General features: G+C 42.9%; 1 long non-coding RNA gene across 1 annotated transcript; it reads right to left on the bottom strand.

Annotated features, from left to right (window-relative positions):
- Nucleotides 1–496: 496 nt before the first annotated feature.
- Nucleotides 497–27428, bottom strand: LOC124742196. The gene is made up of 2 exons (XR_007010215.1): nucleotides 27304–27428; nucleotides 497–884 (listed from the first exon to the last, which is right to left on the bottom strand). It is a non-coding gene; the product is annotated as an uncharacterized LOC124742196 (long non-coding RNA).

Here is a 27428-nt window from a genome sequence, read left to right as displayed (position 1 = left end):
TTCTGCTTTATTCGAGTGGTCACCTTAACCATTTCACCTATCCGAGCTAAGCAGGAAATTCCACCTCGAGTTTTTGTTGCTATTGAATTATTTCAGTGCCACCCTAGGGCTGATGATGGTGTTTCTCTTTCATCATGTATATGTCTGCATGCAGAACATGACAATGTGGTGTCTTTTCTTCCAGACATGTCTGAAAAAATAGACAGCACACATTCAACAGTAACTGAAAATTTTGTTGGGTCAACATAGGAACATGTACAGGTCGTCTGCTGCAGAGTCCCATATTCTACAATGTGCCATCAATGGTGTGCTCCAAAACACTTATGCCTGCACCATCACTGTACTCTGTCTTCATGTCCAGCACAGATTGCTGCCTATCGTGCTTTACAGTGTCGGTAAGCCTAAGACCTCCACACACTATAAGGTGCAGTCACATGAAAATCGAACACCTGCCGCAACAAGACTATGAAATGGTTCCATTCAAAAGTAGTCACCATGCACATTAAAAAATTTATTCTACTACAAGATGAGACAATCAATTCCTGTTCCATAGAATACAGTTGCCCGCTGATGGATCCACAACTGCACTTCCCCGTCCGACTTCAACCGATGTCCACTCGTGTCGTTCTTCAGGTTGCCAAAGAGTGAAAGATCTGGACTGTACGTAGGATGTTACAATGTTTCCCAATAAAATCACTGCAGCATAGGTGTCATCCAAATGGTAGTGTTAGGACAGACATTATCGTGCAACAGGTTGCTTCTGTTTGACAGCATTCCTGGGTATTGTGACTTTATGGCGCATCACAGTTTCTGCAAAGTGTCTTCACAGTGCAGCACACTGACTGTGTTTCTTGCAGTCGAGGAACGCGATGAGCAGAGGGCTCCTGCAGGCAAATAAGGCGGTTGTCATGACCTTACTGGAACTGTATGATTGTTACATGGCTAAAGTGCATATATTATGTAAATACAAATCCATGAGACCAGTGAGTAAACATCCTGTCCTAATGCACCAGAGGTTGGACATCGCCATTCAGTTTGCTTAGGGACCTGAAGATAACACTAATGTAAATTCAAATCAGGTTGTGTAATTAATACATTTTATAAACAGTACAGCTGTTGGTATTCCTTATTTCTACATGGCCACTGCATCAAAAGCTCTGGCTTTCTTTGGTGGGGGACTGTGGGTTGTTTCCACTGTTGTCTTTGCCATTTGTACAGCCCAGATCTTTTGCCATGAGATTTTCATATCCTGGCAGCCTGAAGAAAGCTACGCAAGGAATTCAGTTTCAGTCAGACAAGGAAGTGCAGGACTGGATGTGATTGCAGATTCATCAGCAGCCAACCACATTCTACAATCAAAAAATATTTGTCTATCTGCAACCTACCCTTCAGCTCTCAATTATGTGAAGATTCATCAAGAGCAACATGTGGTTAAGATTCTAGGCTAAACTGCAGGCCCCCTTTCATGAGTAGGAATACTGAGGTAGTTTTGAGACATTCAAGTCACAGAAGTGGCATACAGTTGAAAGACTTGCTCTGGGCCATTTACCCACATGGAGTTATTATTATTATTATTATTATTTCTTTCCTTTCTCAGACATCATGGCTCGTTAAAAATGGAAAGTGATGCAGAACTTGATCAAGCGTGACTTCCTTTTAACTGTACGGTATATGTTACATTGCATTTAGGAACTTTCGGGTAATTGAACATGTATCAATAATTACAGATTTCTGTAGTTGTATATATATGTTTGGATGTAGCTATATTGTGTTGATGTACTGGTGGATATTGTGTGGTATGACTCCTGTAGTTGATAGTATAATTGGTATAATGTCAACTTTATCCTGATGCCACATGTCCTTTACTTCCTCAGCCAATTGGATGTATTTTTCAATTTTTTCTCCTGTTTTCTTCTGTATATTTGTTGTATTGGGTGTGGCTATTTCGATTATTTGTGTTAACTTCGTCTTTTTATTGGTGAATATGATGTCAGGTTTGTTATGTGGTGGTTTTTTACCCGTTATAATGGTTCTGTTCCAGTATAATTTGTATTCATCATTCTCCAGTACATTTTGTGGTGCATACTTGTATGTGGGAACATGTTGTTTTATTAGTTTAAGTTGTATGGCAAGTTGTTGATGTATTATTTTTGCTACATTGTCATGTCTTCTGGTGTATTCTCTATTTTCTAGTATTGTGTATCTGCTTGTGACGTGATCTACTGTTTCTATTTGTTGTTTGCAAAGTCTGCATTTATCTGTTGTGGTATTGGGATCTTTAATAATATGTTTGCTGTAATATCTGGTGTTTATTGTTTGATCGTGTATTGCAATCATGAATCCTTCCGTCTCATTGTATATATTGCCTTTTCTTAGCCATGTGTTGGATGCGTCTTTATCGATGTGTGGCTGTGTTAGATGATACGGGTGCTTGCCGTGTAGTGTTTTCTTTTTCCAATTTACTTTCTTTGTATCTGTTGATGTTATGTGATCTAAAGGGTTGTAGAAGTGGTTATGAAATTGCAATGGTGTAGCCGATGTATTTATATGAGTGATTGCTTTGCGTATTTTCTAGTTTCTACTCGTTCGATAAAGAATTTTCTTAAGTTGTCTACCTGTCCGTAATGTAGGTTTTTTATGTCAATAAATCCCCTTCCTCCTTCCTTTCTGCTTAATGTGAATCTTTCTGTTGCTGAATGTATGTGATGTATTCTATATTTGTGGCATTGTGATTATGTAAGTGTATTGAGTGCTTCTAGTTCTGGGTTACTCCATTTCACTACTCCAAATGAATAGGTCAATATTGGTATAGTATAAGTATTTGTAGCTTTTGTCTTGTTTCTTGCTGTCAATTCTGTTTTCAGTATTTTTGTTAGTCTTTATCTATATATTTCTTTTAGTTCTTCTTTAATATTTGTATTATCTATTCCTATTTTTTGTCTGTATCCTAGATATTTATAGGCATCTTTTTTTTCCATCGCTTCTATGCAGTCGCTGTGGTTATCCAATAAGTAATCTTCTTGTTTAGTGTGTTTTCCCTTGACTATGCTATTTTTCTTACATATGTCTGTTCCGAAAGCCATATTTATATCATTGCTGAATACTTCTGTTATCTTTAGTTGAGGTTGAGTTGAGGTTGAGTTGTTGATTTGTTGCTGCCAGTCGTTTTAGATCATCCATGTATAGCAAATGTGTGATTTTGTGTTGGTATGTTCCAGTAATATTATATCCATAATTTGTATTATTTAGCATGTTGGACACTGGGTTTAGAGCAAGGCAGAACCAGAAAGGATTTAATGAGTCTCCTTGGTATATTCCACGCTGAATCTGTATTGGCTGTGATGTGATATTATTTGAATGTGTTTGGATATTAACTGTGGTTTTCCAATTTTTCATTACTATGTTTAGGAACTGTATCAATTTAGGATCTACTTTGTATATTTCCAATATTTGTAGTAACCATGAGTGGGGGTACACTATCAAAAGCTTTTTGGTAATCAGTGTATGCGCAGTGTAGTGATCTTTGTTTAGTTTTAGCTTGATATTCACCTCTGCATCTATTATCAGTTGCTCTTTACATCCTCGTGCTCCTTTGCAACAGCCTTTTTGTTCTTCATTTATAATTTTGTTCTGTGTTGTATGTGTCATTAATTTATGTGTAATCACTGAAGTTAATATTTTGTATATTGTTGGTAGGCATGTTATGGGGCGATATTTTGCTGGGTTTGCTGTGTCTGCTTGATCTTTAGGTTTCAGATAAGTCATTCCTTGTGTAAGAGTATCAGGGACTGTGTATGGGTCTGCAATGTAACTGTTAAATAATTTATAAATATAATAGAGGGAAACATTCCACGTGGGAAAAATATATCTAAAAACAAAGATGATGTGACTTACCAAACGAAAGCGCTGGCAGGTTGCTAGACACACAAAGAAACACAAACATACACACAAAATTCAAGCTTTCGCAACAAACTGTTGCCTCATCAGGAAAGAGGGAAGGAGAGGGGAAGACGAAAGGAAGTGGGTTTTAAGGGAGAGGGTAAGGAGTCATTCCAATCCCGAGAGTGGAAAGACTTACCTTAGGGGAAAAAAGGACAGGATACACTCGCACACACACACATATCCATCCGCACAGAGACAAGCAGACAATGTTTGCTTGTGTCTGTGTATGTGCGGATGGATATGTGTGTGTGTGTGTGTGTGTGTGTGTGTGTGTGTGTGCAAGTGTATCCTGTCCTTTTTTCCGCCTAAGGTAAGTCTTCCCGCTCCCAGGATTGGAATGACTCCTTACCCTCTCTATTAAAACCCACATCCTTTCGTCTTTCCCTCTCCTACCCTCTTTCCTGATGAAGCACAACCATTGGTTGCGAAAGCTTGAATTTTGTGTGTATGTTTGTGTTTGTTTGTATGCCTGTCAACCTGCCAGCACTTTCGTTTGGTAAGTCACATCATCTTTGTTTTTAGATATGTTAAATAATTTAGTTAGATGTGAGTGTGTTGAGGTGAACTTCTTTAGCCAGAAATTTGCTATTTTATCTTTTCCAGGGGCTTTCCAATTGTGCGTAGAATTAATTGCTCGAGTGGCTTCATGTTGCAAAATTATCACTTCAGGAATTTGTGGTATCATCTTGTATGCGTCTGTTTCTGCTTGTATCCACCGTGCACGTCTGTTATGTTGTACCAGGTTTGACCATATGTTGCTCCAGAAGTGTTCCGTGTCTGTTATGTTTGGTGGATTGTCTATTTTAATGTGTGTGTTATCTATTGTCTGATAAAATTTCTTTTTGTTTGTGTTGAATGTTTGGTTTTGTTTCCTTCTATTTTCACTTTTTTTGTATCTTCTAAGTTGTTTGAACATTGCTTGTAATTTCTGATTCTTTTCATCTAATTGCTCTATCGCTTCTTGTTGTGAGATTTCACCTAACCTTTTTCGTTTTTTGTCTGATATTTCATTTCTTATAAATTGTGTTAGCTGTCCGATGTCTTTTCTCAGATTTTCTATTCTGATCTGCAGCCTGTGTTGCCATGCCGGTTTTGTGGGTTTCTTCTGTTTGTTGGTTGGTTCTTATCTCTGCCTAGTGTGTATATTTAGTGTAGTGAGTGCTCCTATATAAACTCTTCCATAATTGTATTGTCATTTATTTTGTTGTGTATGATTGTGTTGATAGTTGTTATTGTTGTTTCGACTTGTGGGTTATTTGGTGGTCTATGCAAGAATGGTCCAATGTCTGTATTTGTGTCTTTGTATTCTATATATGTCAGCTGAAATTTTTCTTCTATATCTAACATGTGTGTCACTTCGTGTTCTATTTGTGCTTGTTCTGGTGGCTGTCTTAAGATTTCGTTTTCCTCTGATTGTTTAATTGGTGCGTGTTGCTCTTTGTTTGTTTTCTCTGGGATGTTTGAGTCCATGACTGTATTTTCTTCTTCTTCTGATCGCACATTATTTTGTTCCAGTATTTGTTGTACTTGTTGTTTGTTGTTTTCTAATTCTAGAGTCTGAACTGCTCCTGAAAAAGCAGTGAATTGTATGTAATACTAGGTATAGAAGGCTGTTTGAAACCTGAAATTGATAGCAGTGAGATTTTGGGGGGAAATTTAAGTGTGTATTGAAAGGGTAGACTAATGGGAAATAGATGGTGTGTTTGTTGCAGTAGACAAACTCAAATCCACTGATATAGAAATTGAAGCTGCATGTGAGACTCTTTGGGCAATATCAGGGATGCACATAAAATGATAACTGGATCCTTCTCTCACACAAGATCCCCTCACAGAGACTCAATTTCAGTGAATGTGAAGTGAATACAAACAGAAGTTTTGACATTTTTGTTTGACGATATGATGTTGTTTAAAAGAAACAACAGTATTCATTCAATAAACATGGTACAGAGAAATAGTGTTTATGTAATGAGCACACACTTAACTATTAGTCCAAAAACCTTTAACTATATGTAAACATACAACAGCTATAGGATTCCACGTGAGTTGCAGGCTGTTCATATCAAACTGCACATTTTTAAACTCTGGTAAATGGCTTTTCTGAACTTGTACTTCCTACAGGAATAATTTACATCCACTTAATTATATTTCGGTGATGCAATCATTGAAACAGATGGAATAGAAGATAGTGCTGTTCATGTAATGGTACATTATGCTTACTTAACTATGGAATTTATTAAAATACAGTGGGAAGTACGAGCTGTTTATAAAAAGCAGATACATGGTTGTTTGTCTGTAAGTCATCCAGATTCTGGGCCTGCCAATCTATTCCAGCCAAATGCAAGATGGTTACCAGTAATAGGTCATAGCTGACATCACATTACCTTATTAAGGCTTGTAAAAAGAAGTAAAATCTTATGCCACACTATTATTGTCATTTTCAACATCTTTCTATTCTGTCATCTGAAAATTACTTATTTTATTGTCATGTCTTATTTCCTTTCAGTAAGTTCTGTGAACATTATGTAGTATTCTGTGACCTCAGTCCCTGACAAAATTTTGGCAGTCTAAAATTTAAATACACAACCTATTATATTAAGTGTTACTTAACTGTATATCCTAATAGTGCTCACACAGTTTAAAAATTGACATAATGAAATTAACACAAAACTCAGCTGCTATGTAGATACCACTGTTTACTTGATATTAGCACAATTACACTGATAACTGTTAAGAGAATAGCAGTTACCTACAGATCACACACTTTAACTTGGCCCCTGAGTGTAGGATGCTGGAAGTAGAAGCTTAGGATCTGCTCATAGCTTACTGGCTGCTGAAACAAGCCCTGCCTCCTTCTCCCAGGGCAGACAGCTTACAGCTTATTAAAGAAACAAACATGTAAATGAATTAAGAAGTGACACAGAAGTAAATGGCAAGTTGCTAGAAGGACCAGGTGTAGCCTCTTCACCCATTGTTGTAAATAATATTGACAATCATTATGCACTATACCGCACACGAATCAACACTATATTTACAATGGCTATTTACTCCTATGGCACACAATACTGTTACACAGGTAAGGTTGGCAACAGCATAAACATTCAGGGTGGTGTGAAGTCAGTCGATTTGTGCCGATAAGAGGGGAGGTCAAGATAAAGTGTGTGATCTGTACATGCTGTAAGAATAAGTTTACAATGACCATGGATACTTGTAATGCAGCTAACAAGAATCTTATATCCTTATAAGTAATTGGAAAATACTGAGTGTAGAAAGAAAAGCCTGTATTTATTTTCAATTTTTTTTAATTTGCAAGTTTTCCAAATTTCTCCATCTATGCCTGTTGACAGCTTGTTGAAGATTGTCATAACAGAATAGAAAATCCCATTTTGAATCTTTTAAAATGGGCAAGTTACATCAGAACAACAGCAAATCTTTCCCCAAAAGTGCGAAGCAATAAGCAATTTTAGCCTCTTCTTTGACTTAGTACCACAAAATTAATAGTTTCTTAACAACAGTGGTTTTTATTTATGAGGTTTTCTCATCTTCACTGATTGATAGTGTCACTAGGTTTCTAGTAATTTCAACTTGGGATGAAACCTGAAAAATACCTTCTGCTTCATTTTTATTGACAAGAGTGATACTCATCTGCGATTGACAATTAACTTACTAATTATCAAACATTTTTAGAATGAAAACAATATGAGTGGCAGAGTGTAGAGGAAGAAAGCTCTCCTGCCCCCTTTTTTTTCAGCACATGGATTGTGCCTTTCTCTCAGACAATGGTGGCACTATCATGTGCATTTTATTTCATACTGAGCTTCAGTAGGAAAGTGGGAGTGGCACATGAGAAGTAATGAATGCCCTTCAAAGCAACCACAGGAAGCCTCTGCAATGGGTTGGGAATTGTTCCATCAATAACTCTTATATAAACTGCTACAACATGACAGTCACTTATGGAACAGTACATAATAATATTGTTATTAGATTTGTAAGATTGGCAGTGGAGGGGCACAAAAAACTAGCCATCTGAAAGTCATTTTCCATTCACAGATACAGAACTCGGTAACCTAGCCATCAAGAAAAGTTTGACCAGTAGTGGTAATCTAATGTAGGTGAATCAATCTGTGCTATTTTATGTCCAGACTGCCTGAATATCAACCAGACATATTTGTAGTCCAGGTAGAAAATACATATAAGAGCATTCTTCGAAGAAGATGAGAAGTTCACACAGTGACCACACATAATACCGCCATCTGGAGCAGCTGAGCAGGACAATTAATTAGTCAACAAAATATTGTGCACAAAAATGGAATCTGTGAATGCTGTTCTTGAACACAGGAAGAGTTGGCTGATACTTGTAAGCACCTGGAAATTGCCCTCACTACTGTCCAATGATTGGCAGCTGCTCTGAATCGGTGTGTTGGAAGAGCTCCCGAGAGTTGTGTACCCTTGTGATACAGGTACCAGAGGTACATCAAGCGCTATCTTCTCCTTTGGATCCTGTCTCCTCTGCAGAAAGTATTGGTTTTGTCATTAATCATCTTTTTGACTGCAAGTGGCATTTCAATGGTAGATCTAGGTGCCCTTTACAAGGTGGATGAGGTCCAGGGAGGACTCAGGGTGTTGTACCGATCCCCCTAACCAACAAGTTTTAGCTGCTGTGTTTCACTGAATCTGAAACTGAGCCAGTATTTGTCACAGTAGACAAGACATTTAACCATCAAAGTAGAAATTGAAGCTACATATGAGATTGTTTAGATACTACCAGGGGTGGCATAAAATGATGATAATATCCTTCTATTGCCCACAAGACTCATCTCCTGATGTAACCAAGAACTTTAGAGAAAACCTCATTTCACATGTATGTAAATTCCCCAGCCATACTGTAATCGTTGGCGGAGACTTCAATCATCCAATAATTAATTAGGAAAATTACATGTTTGTTAGTGGTAGGCATGATAAGACAGCTTGTAAAATATTACTGAATGGCTTCTCTGAAAACTATCTAGAACACATAGTTTGGAACACCACTCATGATGAAAATATATTGGATCCAATGGCTATGAATAGAATGATCACATAGGCTCAGTTGTGGGTAAAGCTGGTGGTAGGCAGGTTCATTGGTGGAAAATGGGGAAGTCTACAAAGGAGATTGCTTACAAATCACTCATGCAAGCAGTTCTAGAATACTGCTCCAATGTGTGGCACCCATACCAAATAGTACTGAACAGGGAACCTCTTTGAGGATGTCCACATCCAAACTGGTATCAGTGATTATGACATGGTTGTAGTTACAATAATTGCAAAAGTACAAATAGCAACTAAAAACAAGCAGAAAGACATACAAAGGTTCAGTAAACTAGATAAAAAATCAGTAGTCCCATATCTCAATGAGGAACTTGTAACTTTCAGTACAGGGCAGGAGCATGCAGAGGAACTATGGCTCAAACTGAAATGAATAGTTGACTACTCTTCTGAACATTTAAAGCAGATTGTTACCCTTTGAGCTTCACTGCTTTTCATGGGCACTTCAGACACTGGCACTTAGTTGCGACTGTTTTGGCAGTTTACCATTAAGATTTGAATATTCTCACCTGTGGGAGGCATTTCTTTCGACCTTACACTGATACCTCTGGGTTTCCTACAGATATCATTATCTCGATTGGATGGAGAGTCATCTAATCTAAAAAACACTTGTTCACCCCACAAACAGTCTGCTACCTAAGTAGCTGCCTCTGACGTGTTGAGCACACTTGACCCATTTAGGGGGACCCTACAGTTCTCAACACTATGGTGCAAGCCCATAAAGTCGCAACTGGCTTGTTGCAGAAACTACAAAGTCTCTGGTTCAGTCCTTGCACGTGACTCAAAGGGTCACAATCAGTTTTGGCGAAAGTACTGTGAAATCAGCTTTTCTGAATTGCATAGGTGGGAACTTTCCCTGCAATACATCCAACATTCCCATAACCCTCCTGGCCGCAACCTTCATTAGTCATTGTCCTCACCCATCCAGCCCCTTCTCTGTTCCCATTCCAGCACTACACAGCCGTCATTCTACCATGACACCCAGTCTTTATACTTCTCTCCTTTCCAGCTATTCCACCCCTCCCCACCCCCACCTCTCCCCTGCCACACTCCTCATGCACAGGTGCTCCCACTCGCAGTGTGGTTGCAGTTGCCAGAGACTGCAGTCACGCGTATGTATCTGTGTGTGTTTGTGTGTGTGATCTATTATTGATGAAGCCCTATTGGCCAAAAGCTTTATTTGTGACAGTCTTTTTGTTGTGCCTATCTGCAACTCAGCATCTCCACTATGCGGTGAGTAGCAATTTTTCTTAATATTGTTACATTCCATAGGGGGTGGTTGTTTATTCCTAGAGTCATCATTTAAATCCTCTTCTTGAAATTTTGTTAGCAGATTCTCTTGGGCTGGTTTACATCCATCTTGAAGTCTTTCAGTTCAATTCCTTCAGTATCTCTGTGATACTCTCCCACAGATCAAACAAACCTGGGACCATTTTTGCTGCCCTCCTCTGTGTACATTTAGTGTTCCATTTCATATCTTATAAAGTTTTGGATCAGGTATTTGTATGAGTTGGCCGATTGCAACAGCCAACTCGTTGAAATATAGGATACTACGTTTTTTCGCTGTGTGAAGTACGCAGTTTTACACTAATCACTGGATGGATATATAGGACAGTTCATAAAGGGAGGGAAGTCCATGGTATACAGTCGCTACTTCTAAAGGAACAGAGATTACTGGATAATAGGTGTGAAACAATTCATATGGCTGTAGATAGAGAGATGCTGAATGAAACACTTTTGGCTCTCAAGAGAGCAAAATGTGATGCCTTCAGTGACTACTGTAGCAGATTATTGTCAAATGACATTTCACAAAATCCAAAGAAATGCTGGTCATACATAAACGCCACAGTTAGTGTCCAGTCTGTTGTGAATGAGACAGGAACTGAAATTGAACATAGCAAAGCAAGAGGTGAACTTCATTTCCAAATGTTCCTTTACAAAGGAAAACCCAGGAGAACTGGCCTAATTTAGTCCTCATTCCACTGAAAAGATGAGCAAAATAAGTATTAGTGTCAGTGGTGCTGAGAACCAACTGAAATCGTTAAAAATTGAACAAAGTTTCAGGGCCCGATGAAATCCCTATCACATTCTATACTGAATTTGTGGCCGAGTCAGCTACTCTTCTAACTATAATCTATCATTAATTCCATGAGCAAAAAACTGTGCCCAGTTCTTGGAAAGAAGAACAGATCACATCCATCTACAAGAACGGTAGGAGAAGTGATTGACAAAACTAAGTGCAATATCCTTGACATTCATTTGTTGTAGAATCTTAGAACATATTCTGAGTTCAAATATAATGAGACATCTGGAACAGAATGACCACCTCAATGCCAATCAGCATAGATTCCGAAAACATTGATCATGAGAAACCCAACTGGCATTTTTCCCACACGACGTACTGAAAGCTTTGAATCAAGGTAGTCAGGTAGATGCAGTATTTCTTGATTTGAAAAGCATTTGACTCAGTGCCACACCTACGCTTACTGCCAAAAGTGTGATCATATGGGGTACCAAGTGAAATTTGTGAATGGAATGAGGACATTTGGTAGGGAGAACGCAGCTTGTTATCTTGGAAGGATAGTTTTAGTCAGATGTAGAAGTAACTTCAGGTGTGCCCCATAGAAGTGTGTTGATACTCTTGCTGTTCACACTGTATATCAGTAACCTTGCAGACAATATTAATAGTAACCTCAGACTTTTTGCAGATGATGCAGTTATCTGTGACAAAGTACTGTCTGAAAGAAGTTGCATAATTATTCATTCATATCTTGATAAGATTTCAGACTGGTGCAGAGACTGGTATCTTACTTTAAATGTTCAAAAGTGTAAAATTGTGTACTTCACACAGCGAAAAAATGTAGTATCCTATATTTCAATGAGTTGCTGTTGGAATGGGCCAACTCATACAAATACCTGATGCAAAACTTTGTAAGGATATGAAGTGGAATGATCACATAGGCTCAGTTGTGGGTAAAGCTGATGGTAGGCAGCTTCATTGGTGGAAAATGGGCAAGTCTACAAAGGAGATTGCTTACAAATCACTCATGCAAGCAGTTCTAGAATACTGCTCCAATGTGTGGGACCCATACCAAATAGTACTGAACAGCGAACACTGAATGCACACAGAGGTGGGCAGCACAAATGGTCCCAGGTTTGTTTGATCTGTGGGAGAGTATCACAGAGATACGGAAGGAATTGAACTGAAAGACTTGAAGATGGATGTAAACCAGCCCAAAGGAATCTACTAACAAAGTTTCAAGAAGAGGATTTAAATGATGACTCTAGGAATAAACAACCATCCCCTATGGAATGTAACAATATTAAGAAAAGTTGCTACTCACCGCATAGTGGAGATGCTGAGTTGCAGATAGGCACAACAAAAAGCCTGTCACAAATAAAGATTTTGGCCAATAGGGCTTCATCAATAATAGAAAACACACACACACACACACACACACACAAACACACAAACACACACACATACACACACACACACACACACACACACACACACACACGTATATATATATATATATATATATATATATATATATATATATATATATATATACAAAGATGATGTGACTTACCAAACGAAAGCGCTGGCACGTCGAAAGACACACAAACAAATACAAACATACACACAAAATTCAAGCTTTCGCAACAAACTGTTGCCTCATCAGGAAAGAGGGAAGGAGAGGGAAAGACGAAAGGATGTGGGTTTTAAGGGAGAGGGTAAGGAGTCATTCCAATCCCGGGAGCGGAAAGACTTACCTTAGGGGGAAAAAAGGACGGGTATACACTCGCGCGCGCACACACACACACACACACACACACACACACACACACACATCCATCCACACATATACAGACACAAGCAGACATATTTAAAGACAAAGAGTTTGAGCAGAGATGTCGGTCGAGGCAGAAATGCAGAGGCAAAGATGTTGTTGAATGACAGGTGAGGTATGAGTGGCGGCAACTTGAAATTAGCGGAGATTGAGGCCTGGTGGATAACGGGAAGAGAGGATATATTGAAGAGCAAGTTCCCATCTCCGGAGTTCGGATAGGTTGGTGTTAGTGGGAAGTATCCAGATAACCCGGACGGTGTAACACCGTGCCAAGATGTGCTGGCCGTGCACCAAGGCATGTTTAGCCACAGGGTGATCCTCATTACCAACAAACACTGTCTGCCTGTGTCCATTCATGCGAATGGACAGTTTGTTGCTGGTCATTCCCACATAGAATGCGTCACAGTGTAGGCAGGTCAGTTGGTAGATCACGTTGGTGCTTTCACACGTGGCTCTGCCTTTGATCGTGTACACCTTCCGGGTTACAGGACGGAGTAGGTGGTGGTGGGAGGGTGCATGGGACAGGTTTTACACCGGGGGCGGTTACAAGGGTAGGAGCCAGAGGGTAGGGAAGGTGGTTTGTAAGTCTTTCCGCTCCCGAGATTGGAATGACTCCTTACCCTCTCCCTTAAAACCCACTTCCTTTTGTCTTCCCCTCTCCTTCCCTCTTTCCTGATGAGGCAACAGTTTGTTGCGAAAGCTTGAATTTTGTGTGTATGTTTGTGTTTGTTTGTGTGTCTATCGACCTGCCAGCGCTTTCGTTCGGTAAGTCACCTCATCTTTGTTTTTTATATATAATTTTTCCCACGTGGAATGTTTCCTTCTATTATATTGATATATATATATATATATATATATATATATATATATATATATATATATAATGGAAGGAAACATTCCACGTGGGAAAAATTATATATAAATACAAAGATGAGGTGACTTACCGAACAAAAACGGTGGCAGGTCGATAGACACACAAACAAACACAAACATACACACAAAATTCAAGCTTTCGCAACAAATTGTTGCCTCATCAGGAAAGAGGGAAGGAGAGGGGAAGACGAAAGGAAGTGGGTTTTAAAGGAGAGGGTAAGGAGTCATTCCAATCCCGGGAGCGGAAAAACTTACCTTAGGGGGAAAAAAGGACAGGTATACACTCGCACACACGCACATATCCATCCACACATACAGACACAAGCAGACATATTTCTGCTTGTGTCTGTATGTGTGGATGGATATGTGCGTGTGTGCGAGTGTATACCTGTCCTTTTTTCCCCCTAAGGTAAGTCTTTCCGCTCCCGGGATTGGAATGACTCCTTACCCTCTCCTTTAAAACCCACTTCCTTTCGTCTTCCCCTCTCCTTCCCTCTTTCCTGATGAGGCAACAATTTGTTGCGAAAGCTTGAATTTTGTGTGTATGTTTGTGTTTGTTTGTGTGTCTATCGACCTGCCAGCGTTTTTGTTCGGTAAGTCACCTCATCTTTGTATATATATATATATATATATATATGGGCGCGACTGCAGTCTCTGGCAACTGAAACCACTCTGCAAGCGGCAGCACCTATGCATGAGGAGTGTGGCAGGGGAGAGGTGGGGGAGGGGGGTGGGATAGCTGAAAAGGAGAGAAGTATAAAGACTGGGTGTGATGGTAGAATGACAGCTGTGTAGTGCTGGAATGGGAACAGGAAAGGGGCTGGATGGGTGAAGACAATGACTAATGAAGGTTGCGGCCAGGAGGGTTATGGAAATGTTGGATGTTCCCACCTGTGCAATTCAGAAAAGCTGGTTTTGGTGGGAAGGATCCTTATGAAACAGGCTGTGAAGCAGTCATTGAAATGAAGGATGTCATGTTTGGCAGCATGCTCAGCAACAGGGTGGTCCACTTGTTTCTTGACCACAGTTTGTCGGTGGCCATTTATGTGGACAGACAGATTGTTGGTTGTCATGGTTGATTGGTTGGTTGGTTTAAAAGAGGGGGGGAAGGGACCATACTATGAGGTCATCACTGCCTTGTTACAAAGGAAACAATGCCACAAGTTTGAGAATAAGAGAATGAGACTTACAACATAAAACAGAATGAAAGGAAAAATCCACAACAAAGACTGAAGGGCAACAAACACTTAAATGGACAAAAGGGGACAAGAAAACTACAAAGATGCAAGAAAGAGGTAGAAGAGGTTAAAACAAGAAAGCAGTTACCATGGCTGGCTTACCATGTGCATAAAAAGGAAAAGCTAGCCACTCTCCAACACATTAAAACCTCCATCCTGAAAGCACTAGGGTGTCACCCAACACCGAAGGTAGGGTGCTGGGAAAGTTAAAAGCCTGCCGCAGAGTGGCTAAAAGTGAGCAGTCCAGTAAGAGATGGACGACCATCATGCATGAGCCACAGCAGCACTGAGGTGGGTCCTCACGACGGAGGAGGTAACCATGCATCAGCCACATATGGCCAATGCAGAGACGACAGAGAACCACAGAGTTCCTGCGAGAGGCGCGCACAGAGGTCTTCCACACATTCATAGTTTCCTTAATGGCCCACAGCTTGTGTATACTGAGGTTATGCCGTTCCATCTCCCAAAGCTGCAAAACCTTGTGGTGTGATACTGAGAGCAGGTCAGTTTCAGAGAAGCCAATCTCCATAAGCAGTTTCCGTGTAGCCTGTCGGCAAGTTCGTTGCCTGGGATTCCAACGTGATCTGGGGTCCAGACAAACACCACTGAATGACTGGACCATTTCAAGGCATAGATGGACCCCTGGATGGTCGCTACCAAAGGATGATGAGGGTAGCACTGGTCGATAGCTTGTAGGCTGCTCAAGGAGTCAGTACACAGGAGAATGGCTCACCTGAGCATGAGCGGATGTGTTCCAGAGCACGAGATAAGGCCGCCAACTCTGCAGTGAAAACACTGCAGCCATCTGGTAAGGAGTACTGTTTTATATGTCCTCCATGAACACAGGCAATGCCAACGTGACCATCAGCCATCGAGCCATTGGTGTAAACCACTTCATGGCCTTGGTACATGTCGAGAATCAAGAGGAAGTGACAGCAGAGTGTCGCAGGGTCAACTGAGTCCTTAGGGCCATGTGAAAGGTCATGACGAAACCGCGGCATGGGTGTACACCATGGAGGTGTCCGTGAATGAACCTCAAGTACAGGTGGTAAAGGCAAGGGCTCCAGTTCAGAGAGAGGGGATTGCACACGAACTGCAATTGTAAGCCCCGACCAGGGCCGCCAATGAGGGAGATGAACCGCCGTGGGCGGGAAAAGAAGACAGTAATTCGGATGTGCAGGAGAACTACAAACGTGTGCAACATAACTGGAAAGCAATTGTGCACGCCTAACCTGCAATGGAGGGACTCCGGCCTCCACCAGGACACTGGTCACCAGACTCGTCCTAAAAGCTACTGTCACCAGGTGAATGCCACAGTGATGCACTGGGTCAAGTAAATACAATGCTGAGGGTGCCGCCGAACCATAAACCACACTCCCATAGTCAAGGTGGGATTGAACAAGGGCTCTGTAGATCTGCAGCAGCGTAGAGCGATCTGCACCCCAGTTGGTGTTGCTCAGGCAGCGGAGGGCACTGAGGTGCTGCCAGCACTTCCACTTAAGTTTACGGAGGTGAGGAAGCCAAGTCAATCGGGCGTCAAAAACCAGTCCTAAGAATCGCTGTGTCCCCACTACCATGAGTGGATCATCATTAAGGTAAAGTTCTGGTTCCAGATGAATGGTACAATGATGACAGAAGTGCACAACACATGACTTTGTGGCCGAAAACTGGAAACTGTGGGCTTGAGCCCATGACTGCCCATTGTGGATGGCTACCTGTAGGCACCGCTCAGTAACACCAGTACTGGTGGAGCAGTACAAAAAGGAGAAGTCATCTGCATACAGAGAAGGTGAGACGGACAGCCCTACAGCTGCTGCTAGACCATTAATGGGCACTAAAAATAGAGAGACACTCAATAAGGAGCCCTGTGGGTCCCCATTCTCCTGGATATTGGGGGAACTATGGGAGGCACCAACTTGGACACAGAAAGTACATAGCGACAAGAAATTGTGGATAAAAATTGGGAGCGTGCCTCGGAGACACCACTCATATAATGTGGCAAGGATATGATGTCGCCAGGTCATGTCATACGCTTTTCGTAAATCAAAAACGATGGTAAACACATGTTGGCATCTGGAAAAGGCTGTTCGGATGGCAGACTTGAGGAACACAAATTATCAGTGGTAGAGCGACCCTGAAATGGAGCCAGTAGGCCATGTGACTCCAGGACTGAACCCAACTGCTGACACACCATATGTTCCAGCAGCTTACAAAGAATGTTGGTGAGGCTAATGGGCTGATAACTATCCACATCAAGTGGGATTTTACTGGGTTTAAGCACCGGAATGACGGCGCTATCCCGCCATTGCGATGGAAAGATGCCATCGCACCAGTTTCAGTTGAAGATGACGAAGAGATGTCGCTTCTAGTCAGACGATAGATGTTTAATCATCTGGCTGTGGATCCGACCTGGCCCAGGAGCTATGTCAGGGCAATGTGCAAGGGTACTGAGGAGCTCCCACTCTGTAAATGGGACGTTATAGGATTCACTGTGGCATGTAACAAATGAGAGGACTTTCCCTTCCATCCGCTGTTTGAGGGTGCTAAAGGCTGGGGGGGTAGTTCTCCGATGCAGAGGCTCGAGCTTACTGCTCAGCAATTGTGTTTGCATTGGTAGACAACATGCCATTGATGTTAATGCCAGGGCACCTGAAGTGGTCTGGTACCCAGAAAGACATCTGATCTTCGTCCAGAGTTGAGAAGGTGACGTATGGCATCCAATGGTCGAGACATATCTCTCCCAGCACTCCTGCTTGATAAGCTGGTGAATGCGGGCATGGAGCTGCTTAAAGGCTATGAGGTGCTCCAGGGAAGGATCCTGCTTATGCCGCTGTAGAGCTCACCGACACTCTTTAATTGCGTCAGCGACTTCTGGTGACCACCAAGGGACCTGGGTGCACCTGAAAGAGCGAGGGATCGTGTTTTCTGCTGCATTAACGATTGTTGTAGTCACCTGCTCAACCATCACATCGATGTTACCGTGTGGGGGAGAGTCAATGGTGAACTCATAGGTGAGCAAGTGTCTGTGGGCCTGACGCCAGGGCAGGAGGAGGAGGAGGAGGAGGAGGAGGAGGAGGAGGAGGAAGTGGTCACTACCACAAAGGTCGTCATGTGCTCTTCAGTGGATTCTGCCTCGCCCAGTAAGCATGGTGCCACCCCACAAGGGGTTATGGGTGTTAATATCTCCCAAAAGTAGGAAAGGTTTGGGGAGTTGATCAATCAAAGCAGCTAATACATTCAGGGGTAATGCACCATCTGGAGGACGATATACATTGCAGACTGTTATTTGCTGTGTTGCCCTTATTCTGACAGCCACAGCTTCAAGAGGGGTTTGAAGGGGCACAGTTGCACTACAGACTGAGTTTAGGACATAAACGCAAACTCCACCTGACACTCGATTATAGTCACCATGGTTCCTGTAATATTCCTTATAGCCACGGAGGGCAGGGGTCCGCATTACCAGGAACCAGGTTTCCTGGAGGGGAATGCAGAAAGCAGGTGTAAAGCTTAACAGTTGCCGTAGCTCAGCCAGGCGGTGGAAAAAACCACTGCAATTCCACTGGAGGATGACATCGTGAGACTGAGAAGGCATGGAACATTCAATGAGGCAGTTTACGCCTCAGGGTCACCTGCTGCCACCGACTTATTGCCTGAGCAGTCTATATCCATTGAGTTGAGGGTCCAGCGAGATCTAGGTCCTCAGCAGATGCCAGACTCACCACCTCATCACCAGACACAGAGCTTGTAAGTAGCAGTGGTGTGGGTGCCACCACAATTTCCTTGGTCTTAAGGATCTTCTTTTTGGACTTTTCTCGCTGTTCCTTGGGTTTCTCTGGCTGGGAGGGGTTCACTGATTCAGTCTCCGGGACTGAGGAGGATCGTGAAGCGCTATGACCAGCTGCTTTTGGGCACTTCAGCCACTGGTGGGTGTATTCTTCCCCACTAGCAGAGACCTGGGAAGGGACTGAGCCAAGGGATCCCTTCCTGGTGAAAGGAGCTGAAGAAGACTTATGCTTCTCCAGCTAGGAAGTGGGGACTGGTGTCCCCGATGGTTGGGGGGGGGGGCAGTGCTCCTGAGGTAGGTGGTGTGGGAGCAACCGGGGGAGGGGGGGGAATTGCCCCCCACCATCAAGGGGGCAGGTGTAGCCTTCTGGCTCTGAGAGCCGACCAGAATTTGTGGAATGGATGGGGCTACAACTGATCTCGTAGCGGCAGCATGAGAGGAGGTCATAGCCACAGGATGTAGATGCTCAAATGTCCTCTTAGCCTCAGTTAGGTCAGCCAGTCCAGGGTCTTGCATTCCATGATTTTCCTTTCACGCTGTAAACTCCTGCAGTCTAGTGAGCAAGGGGAATGATGCTCTCCGCAGTTGACACAGATGGGAGGCGGGGCACATGGAATATTGGGATGTGATGGACGTCCACAATCTCGACATGTGACGCTGAAAGTGCAGCGGGAAGACATATGCCCGAACTTCAAGCACTTAAAGCACCGCATCGTGGGAGGGATATATGGCTTTACATCACAGCAGTAGACCATCACCTTGACCTTCTCGGGCAATGTGTCACCCTCGAAGGTCAAGATGACGGCACTGGTTGGTTGGTTGGTTGGTTTGTGGGGGCTGAAGGGACCAGACTAAAAAGACCATCGTTCCCTTCTTTCACGGTCATGAAACACCCACAAAGAACAAAAACAAGCAACGGAGATGACAAGGGATGACGTTGGACAAGAAAGACACAGACAAAGACCAGACAAAAGGAATTAAAAGCACACAGAGTGTTACAGTGGTTGGCCGACCATGGAAACAAAAAAGGAAAAGCCAACCACCTAAAGACACACTAATAATCCCAATCTAAAACAGTAGGCCAAAGGCCAGGTGCAATGCACAAAAGAGACAAACCCTCAGATCAAGTGATAAAAGTCCTCAGCTTGAATAAAACTCAAAACTAAGCCTGCCATTGCAGCGTCATCTGTTAAAAGTGCAGGGAACATATGAAGCAGCGCGAATGTCTGCCTCAGCGCAGTTAAAAGCAGACAGTCCAACAAAATGTAGACCACCTTCAATGCTGAACCACAGCTACAGAGAGGTGGGTCCTCGCAGTGCACTAAATAACCATGCGTCAGCCAAGTGTGGCCAATGCATAGCTGGCAGAGTACAACCGAGTCCCTGCGAGAAGCCTGCAAGGAGGAGCGCCACACACCGGAAGTCTCCTTGACGACCCGAAGTTTGTTGGATGAAGGCAGGGTGCGTCATTCATCACTCCAGGTACCAGGTACCTTCTGCCGTAAAACGAATGCACTGTTTGGCGAGTGTGTCAACCCGTTCATTACCTGGGATGCCGACATGACCTGGGGTCCACACAAAGACCAAGAAGTGGCCGCAACGGGCAAGAGTATGGAGGGACTACTGGATAGCCATCACCAGACAAGAGCAAGGAAAACACTGGTTGATAGCTTGTAAACCGCTCAGGGAGTCACTACAGATAACGAAGGACTCACCTGAGCTGGAGTGGATATACTCTAGGGCGTGAGAGATGGCGACGAGCTCTGCAGTGAAAACACTGCAACCATCCAGCAATGAGCATTGTTCAGATTGTTCCCCAAGAGTAAAAGCATACCCAACTTCACCAGCAACCACTGAACCGTTGATATAGACTATGGAAGAGCCAGAAAACACAGCAAGGTTGGAAAGAAAGCATCGGCGGAGGGCCTCAGGAGGGTTTGAGTCTTTTGGGCCTTGTATCAAATCCAGCTGAAGGCATGGGCAGGGCACACATCACGAGGGTAGACATTGATGGGCCCACAAAAAGAGGTGGGAGAGGGAAAAACTCAAGCCCAGAGAGAAGAGCCCGGATGCGAACTGCGATCGTACACCCTGACTGGGGCCAACATTCTGGAAGATGGACGACCGAGTTGGGGAACAGGAGACAGTAATTTGGATGCCCAGGCAAGCTACAAAAATGTACTGCATAAGTGGCCAGTAGTTAGTTGTTGGCGCCGGATCTGCAATGGAGGGACACCAGGGTCCACAAGGATGCTGTTTACAGGGCTTGTGCAAATAGCACCAGTTGCAAGTCAGATGGGGTCAAGCAACTGCAATGCGGAAGGCCATGCCGAACCGTAAGCCAGGCTCCCATAATCATGACGGGACTGAATCAACACCTGATAAAGTCGTAGAAGGGCAGACCGATCAGCACCCCAACTGGAGTGACTCAAGCAACGTAGAGCGTTAAGGTGCTGCCAGTATGTTTGTTTGAGCTGCCGAATATGAGGGAGCCAAGTCAACCGGGCATCAAAAAGCAATCCCAAAAACCGATGCGTCTCCACCACAGCAAGAGGTTCGCTGTCAAGATAAAGTCATGGCTCAGGGTGAACAGTACGAAGCTGGCAGAAATGCATGGCACAAGTGCAGAAACAATGCCGGCGGTTATCATGTGAACCACCACATCAATGCTGTCATGAGAAAGAGGGGCAATAGCGGCAATGGAGGCAAATGAGTCCCAGTCAGCCTTATTCAACGCCCACCTGGGGAGGCACCCAGAAGAGTGACACTGCAGCAGTGAAAGAAAAATAGGAAAGTGGTCACTACAGTCGTCGTGCACATTCCAATGGACAGGTGGTAGAAGGCCAGGGCTGCAGACCGAAAGGTCGATGGCTCAGTACATGCCATGCACCACACTAAAATGTATGGAGGCACCATCATTTAAGAGAGAGAAGTCGAGTTGTGCCAACACCTGTTCAACGACAGTGCCCCCCCCCCCCCACACGGTCAATGGGGCAGGTGAAGCCTTACGGCTCAGAGACTGGATCTCAGTTAAGCGACTCGAAGTCGCAGATGGGAAGCTGGGCACAGGGAGTATTGGGATGTGATGGGTGTCCGCAATCTCGACATGTGAGGCTGGAAGTACAGCGGGAAGACATATGGTCGAACTTCCAGCACTTAAAGCACTGCATCGGGGGAGGGATATAGGGCTTGACGTGACAGCAGTGGACCATCACCTTGACGTTCTCGGGCAATGTATCACCCTCAAAGGCCAAGATGAAGGCACCGGTAGCAACCTGATTATCCCTCAGACCCCGATGGACGTGCCAGACAAAATGAATGCCTCATCGCTCTAAGTTGGCGCGCAACTCATCGTCAGACAGCAAAAGAAGGTTCCTGTGGAACATAATACCCTTGACCATATCTAAGCTGGTCACAAGTGAGTAATGCCCGCAACTGGGCAGAGGATGCTGTTTTTATCAAGACTGACACTGACCACATTTTGGACAAGCCCTCCACCTCCCCAAACTTGTCTTCTAAATGGTCTACAAAAAACTGTGGCTTCATCAAAACAAAGGAGTGCCCATCAGTTCTCGTACATACGAGGAACCAGAGTGAGTAAGGTTCACTGCAATCCTTAGCCTGGTGTTCCTCTCATGGAGTGGCCATGGAGGAGAATGATTTAGGGCCGTACTTCCTTGCATTGTACAGAAACTTAGAACACTCAGAGACTGCTGGTGTTTGATCACCAGCAAGTGATGACATGGTACGCTTCATCGCACATCATCCAGCCTGATGCCTTCCACTCTGACCAGAGCCCTCCCCATGGGCACCACCCAGCCGCAGCAAAGGCCACCTGGCAAGATGGCCATTACCGGGAGTCCTGATGCCCCAGGGTGGCAGGCACCTACTCCCTGTCATACGTGGGGAGTCAGCGGCACAGGCATCAGCAGAGCAATCCCTATTTTCTCAAGGGGCTACAACCAACAGGGTACATGGCGGCCCCAACACAACTGACTGGCTACCGTACTGGATATCAGGTGCAAACAAGTCCGTGGTCATCATCAGCGCAGAAAGCAACACTGCATAGTGCATGGTGGAAAACACACCCAAGGAGGTGTCCTCACCCAAGAGATGGAGAATGAGCGGGACTGCAATGTGAAGACAAGAAAGCGAGCTACAGATCTCAAGGCACGATGGTCACGATGCACCATGTTAGGTGCCCTTCCCCAACTGGCTCACTCTTCGGAAAAATTTTGAAGAATGGAGGTCAAACCCTACAGGGTATCATCACATAAAGCCTGAAACATGTGAGACTCCTTTTAGTCACCTCTGACAACAGGCAGCAATATTTCAGGCCTATTCTAATTCCCGGACCCACAGAGGGGGGGAGTTGTTATGCCCACATAGAATACAGCACAGTGGTTGCAGCTTAGCTTGTAGACCACATGACTGGTTTGTGAGTAGGTGGTGTGGGCTCATACCCCTGTAATAGACCTAGATGCAAGACCTGTCCCATACATCCTCCCACCACCACCAACTCCATCAAATGCAGGGCTACCTGTGAAACAAGTCATGTGATCTACAAGCTACGCTGCAGCCACTGTGCTGCATTCTATGCGGGCATGACAACCAACAAGCTGTCTGTCAACATGAGTGACCACTGACAAGCTGTGGGCAAGAAACAAGTGGGCCACCCTGTTGCTGAGCATGCTGCCAAACATGGCATCCTTCATTTCAATGACTGCTTCACAGTCTGTGCCATACGGATTCTTCCCACCAACGCCAGCTTTTCTGAATTGCGCAGGTGCAAAAGTTTCCCTGCAATACATGCTACCTTCCCGTAACCCTCCTGGCCTCAATCGTCGTTAAGTCACTGTCCTCACCTATCCGGCCCATTCCCTGTTCCCATTCCAGCACTACACAGCCGTCATTCCACCATCACACCCAGTCTTTTGACTTCTCTCCCTTTCTGCTCTCCCACCCCCCTCTCTACCTCTCCCCTGCCCTCCACCTAACCTGCAGCACTACACTGTCCACCACCCCTACCATACTATCCCTCCCTCTCCCCGCCCCAGCCTCCTCCTTCCCCCCACCCAGTTACCACTCCCATCATGCACTGGTGCTGCTGCTCGTAGTGTGGTTCCAATTGCCTAAGACTGCAGTTATGTGTGTGAGTTCCATTGTGTGTGTGTGTGTGTGTGTGTGTGTGTGTGTGTGTGTGTGTGTGTGTGTGTGTGTGTGTGTGTCTAAGCTTTATTTGTGACAGTCTTTTTGTTGTATGTTGTACCTATCTGCGACTCAGCATCTCTGCTATAAAGTGAGTAGCAACTTTTCTTTTCATAATATTGTTACATTCCATCCTGGATTTTCCATTGTTCAACAACCCCCTATGTATCACTCACATAGGAACAGTACTGCTTGCACAGAGACATTCAAACAATCATTCTTCCCACACTCTACATGTGAATGGAACAGGAAGACACCCTAATAACTGGTATAATGGGATGTACACACTGCCATGCACCTCATGTTGGTTTGCAGAGTATAGGTGTAAATGTAGATATAGAATCATTACCTTGAGAAAAAACCTGAAGAATACCATCAGCTGCATTTTTATTGATAAGTGTGATTCTCATTTATGATTTGAGTCTGATTTAATAGAAGGAAGATTAGGATCTAATCTCATGTTAACGATGCCATTAGAAATGGAGCACAAGCTTGGATAGGACAAGGATGAGGAAAGGAAATTGGTGACTGCCCTTTCCTGAGAAATCATCAAAGCATTTATATTTATCAATTTAGGGATACCTTGGAAAACAAGCTGTATTGCTGGATGGATATTTGATTCCTTATTCAAAGAATTTCAGTAATATTAGAGACAATTGCAGATCGAATTGAATCGACAGTAACACGTGAAATTTGTGCTGGACTGGGGCTTGAACCTTTTGAATATTTGTAAGACTGCTAGATAACAAAAGGTTTCTGTTCTTTTGAACATCTCTGAAAGATCAGAGTCCACCTATATATGTATTTGAGCCATTCTTCTTTTGTGTTGAATAAGAGCAGCTTTGCAAAGAAAAATAGTTGTATTTCATAAACCTATCAGGGTTATGCACTCCTATGTAAGGAAAAACAATGAGCAGTTGTGTAGAGTTGAGCTGGTGAAATGAATGAAGGAGAAATGAAGAGTAAGAGAGTAGTGAAGAGAAAGGAGATGAAAGGATTTGGAGAGTGAGGCATACCACACCAGAGAGAACTCACCCTGTTAGGAGAAGGGTAGTAGCAGTTCGTCAGAGAAATACGAGGTGTGATTTGGGGGGGGAAGAGGACACAATGGAGAAAATGAGAGATAATGTGGATGAAAAAGAGTGATAATTAGAATGGGAGGGAGGGAAATGGGTGGAAACAAGAACAGAAGGAAGTTGACTACCTCTGATGGGTGGGAGGAGAGGGAAAGATAAGAGATGTGTTGAACATGTGGTATTTTGACATACTGTTGTTAAGGGAATCTAGATGACATGAGATTGGAAGGAGCAATTGAAGCTGAACATATTGTGCTCAGTTGCAGATGCAGGGGTGATCACATTTGTATTTGGCTACAATTTGACAGTGGTCAAAAGTGTGGCAGAGGATTTGATTAATCTGTCCCATTTTAGGGTGGTTTTTGTTGCTGCTTTGCAACTGGTAAATGGATGTGGCTGAATGTTAGAATGTATGGAAGGGTATGGAGCATGAGCTGTTTGTGAAATGTTTTTTTAAGTGGGAGAGGGACATATCAAATGTCAATGGACACCTTAGCTAGGCCTTTGGCATACTGAGCATGGGAATGCTTATCAGTGCAAAAGTGTCATTTGTAAGAAGACTTTACTGGATAGAATTTTTTTAAATTTCATTTTAGCTGAACAGCATGTTGGCATGTTTTATACGAGTGAAGGAAGAAATGAACCACTTCAGCATTTACCTGACTGATTTAAAGAAAAGACAAAAAACCTAATCCCAGATGGGGATCTGAATTGCACTCCTCCCATGTGCATATGTAATGTATTTGAAAACATTAATACAATGGACTATGTTAACCAGCAGATGACTCCAATCATATAAGATTTTAACGTAACTGGATGAAAAATTTATTCCTTTACAAATCATGTTCAGTAGGTCAGATCATGACTGTAAAACCACAAGGGCTATATAAAAAGTCAACTATGCTGCTTTTGTAGCTTATATCAATTACTTTGTATCATAAATGGCATGCAGATAATGGTGACTGTAAGTATGTCTACCAGGTTGATTTTTTTTTTTTATTAAACATGTTGCACATTAGCATTTTACATAATCAACAGAAAAGACACTGCTCTTCCATTCATGCTATTCAGCTACTGTTCTTTTATTACACCTACCAGACACTGAGTAGTTTTCATAGTACACGTATTGCTGTTGACAACTAATAATAGATAATATGGGCCGAGGTCTACTTCCATGTACATTGATTCCCAGAGAACCAATTGGGAGTCAGTTAATTTAAACAAGTGTCCAATATCCTAGAAGTTCTGGAACATGAAATGTGGACAGTTGTTAAAAATGCATTAGAATAAGCTAAGTAGCAATGCAAAATCCATGGCAATATTCCTGGGATCACGTGTGTAATGCGTATCTTGAATTTGACTGCTATAATTTGGCATGAATAATATTAGAGAGAACATAAACTGGGATGGAAACATAAAATTTCAAAGGTCCTTGAAGAGACCATAGCATATTTTGCGACTAAGACTACATAATGTTATTTTTCCAAAATGTTTCTGCCAAATTGCCAACTACTAGTTTAACAAGTGAGCTATGGCTGTGAATATTTTGGTAATATCAATACTACGCGTGCTATTTCTAAACTATAGTATATTGCAAATATTTAATTTTTTAAAAAAATGAGGAAAAATGAAACATATACGGTAATAGCTTGTCATAAAAACCTCTCGTACATTAAACAAACATTCTGCTGCACAACTACTATTGACCTTCTCCAATCATCAACAAAAAAAATGCATTTCAAGAAGTGTTTTAATATGCGCTTGCACACCTATTCTATGTTGATTATACAGACATGCGCACCGTAAATGTCACAAAGGTATATGAAAAACACTTCCTGAATAAACGCTATCACACTTTAGAATTACGATTTATTATCAAACCGGCATTCATATGTTCGCTGATGGGCTGATAAAAAGTATTCCTTGTGTGACCTCGCGAATAACAAGTTTTTTTTCGATCGAAGTTACATGAAGTGAAACTCTAGAAATACGAGCAATGCAAAGCATGGTTAAAACGAAATCGAAATGTATAATTCATATTTCCATGAGAAGTATACACGGGACCAATTTTCGTTCGTTATTTTACATTACTGACACGAACTGGATTTTGTATATGTATTTCTCGTAGTTGTTATTACTGGTGAAGATGAGACATCACAAACGTAATTTTTCTTGTTAGGGAACCATTTCTAGGAAACACGCTCATTGCTTCTAAAGGCAGAGTAATTACAAAAACAGTTCAATACCAAATGTGACATGATTTCTCAAGGAGTCTTTCGTCAACTTTTAGTCGCTCATAGCCACAAAAATATTACACCCATCTATCGCACTAATCCTCACTCGTCGAACATTTCGTCACGAAGAAGGGCAT

The sequence above is a fragment of the Schistocerca piceifrons genome, unplaced genomic scaffold (genome assembly GCF_021461385.2).
Source record: "Schistocerca piceifrons isolate TAMUIC-IGC-003096 unplaced genomic scaffold, iqSchPice1.1 HiC_scaffold_2181, whole genome shotgun sequence".
Classification (NCBI taxonomy): Eukaryota; Metazoa; Arthropoda; class Insecta; order Orthoptera; family Acrididae; genus Schistocerca; species Schistocerca piceifrons.
The sequence above is the reverse complement of the archived record's forward strand: the minus strand, read 5'-3'. Positions and strand labels throughout refer to the sequence as shown.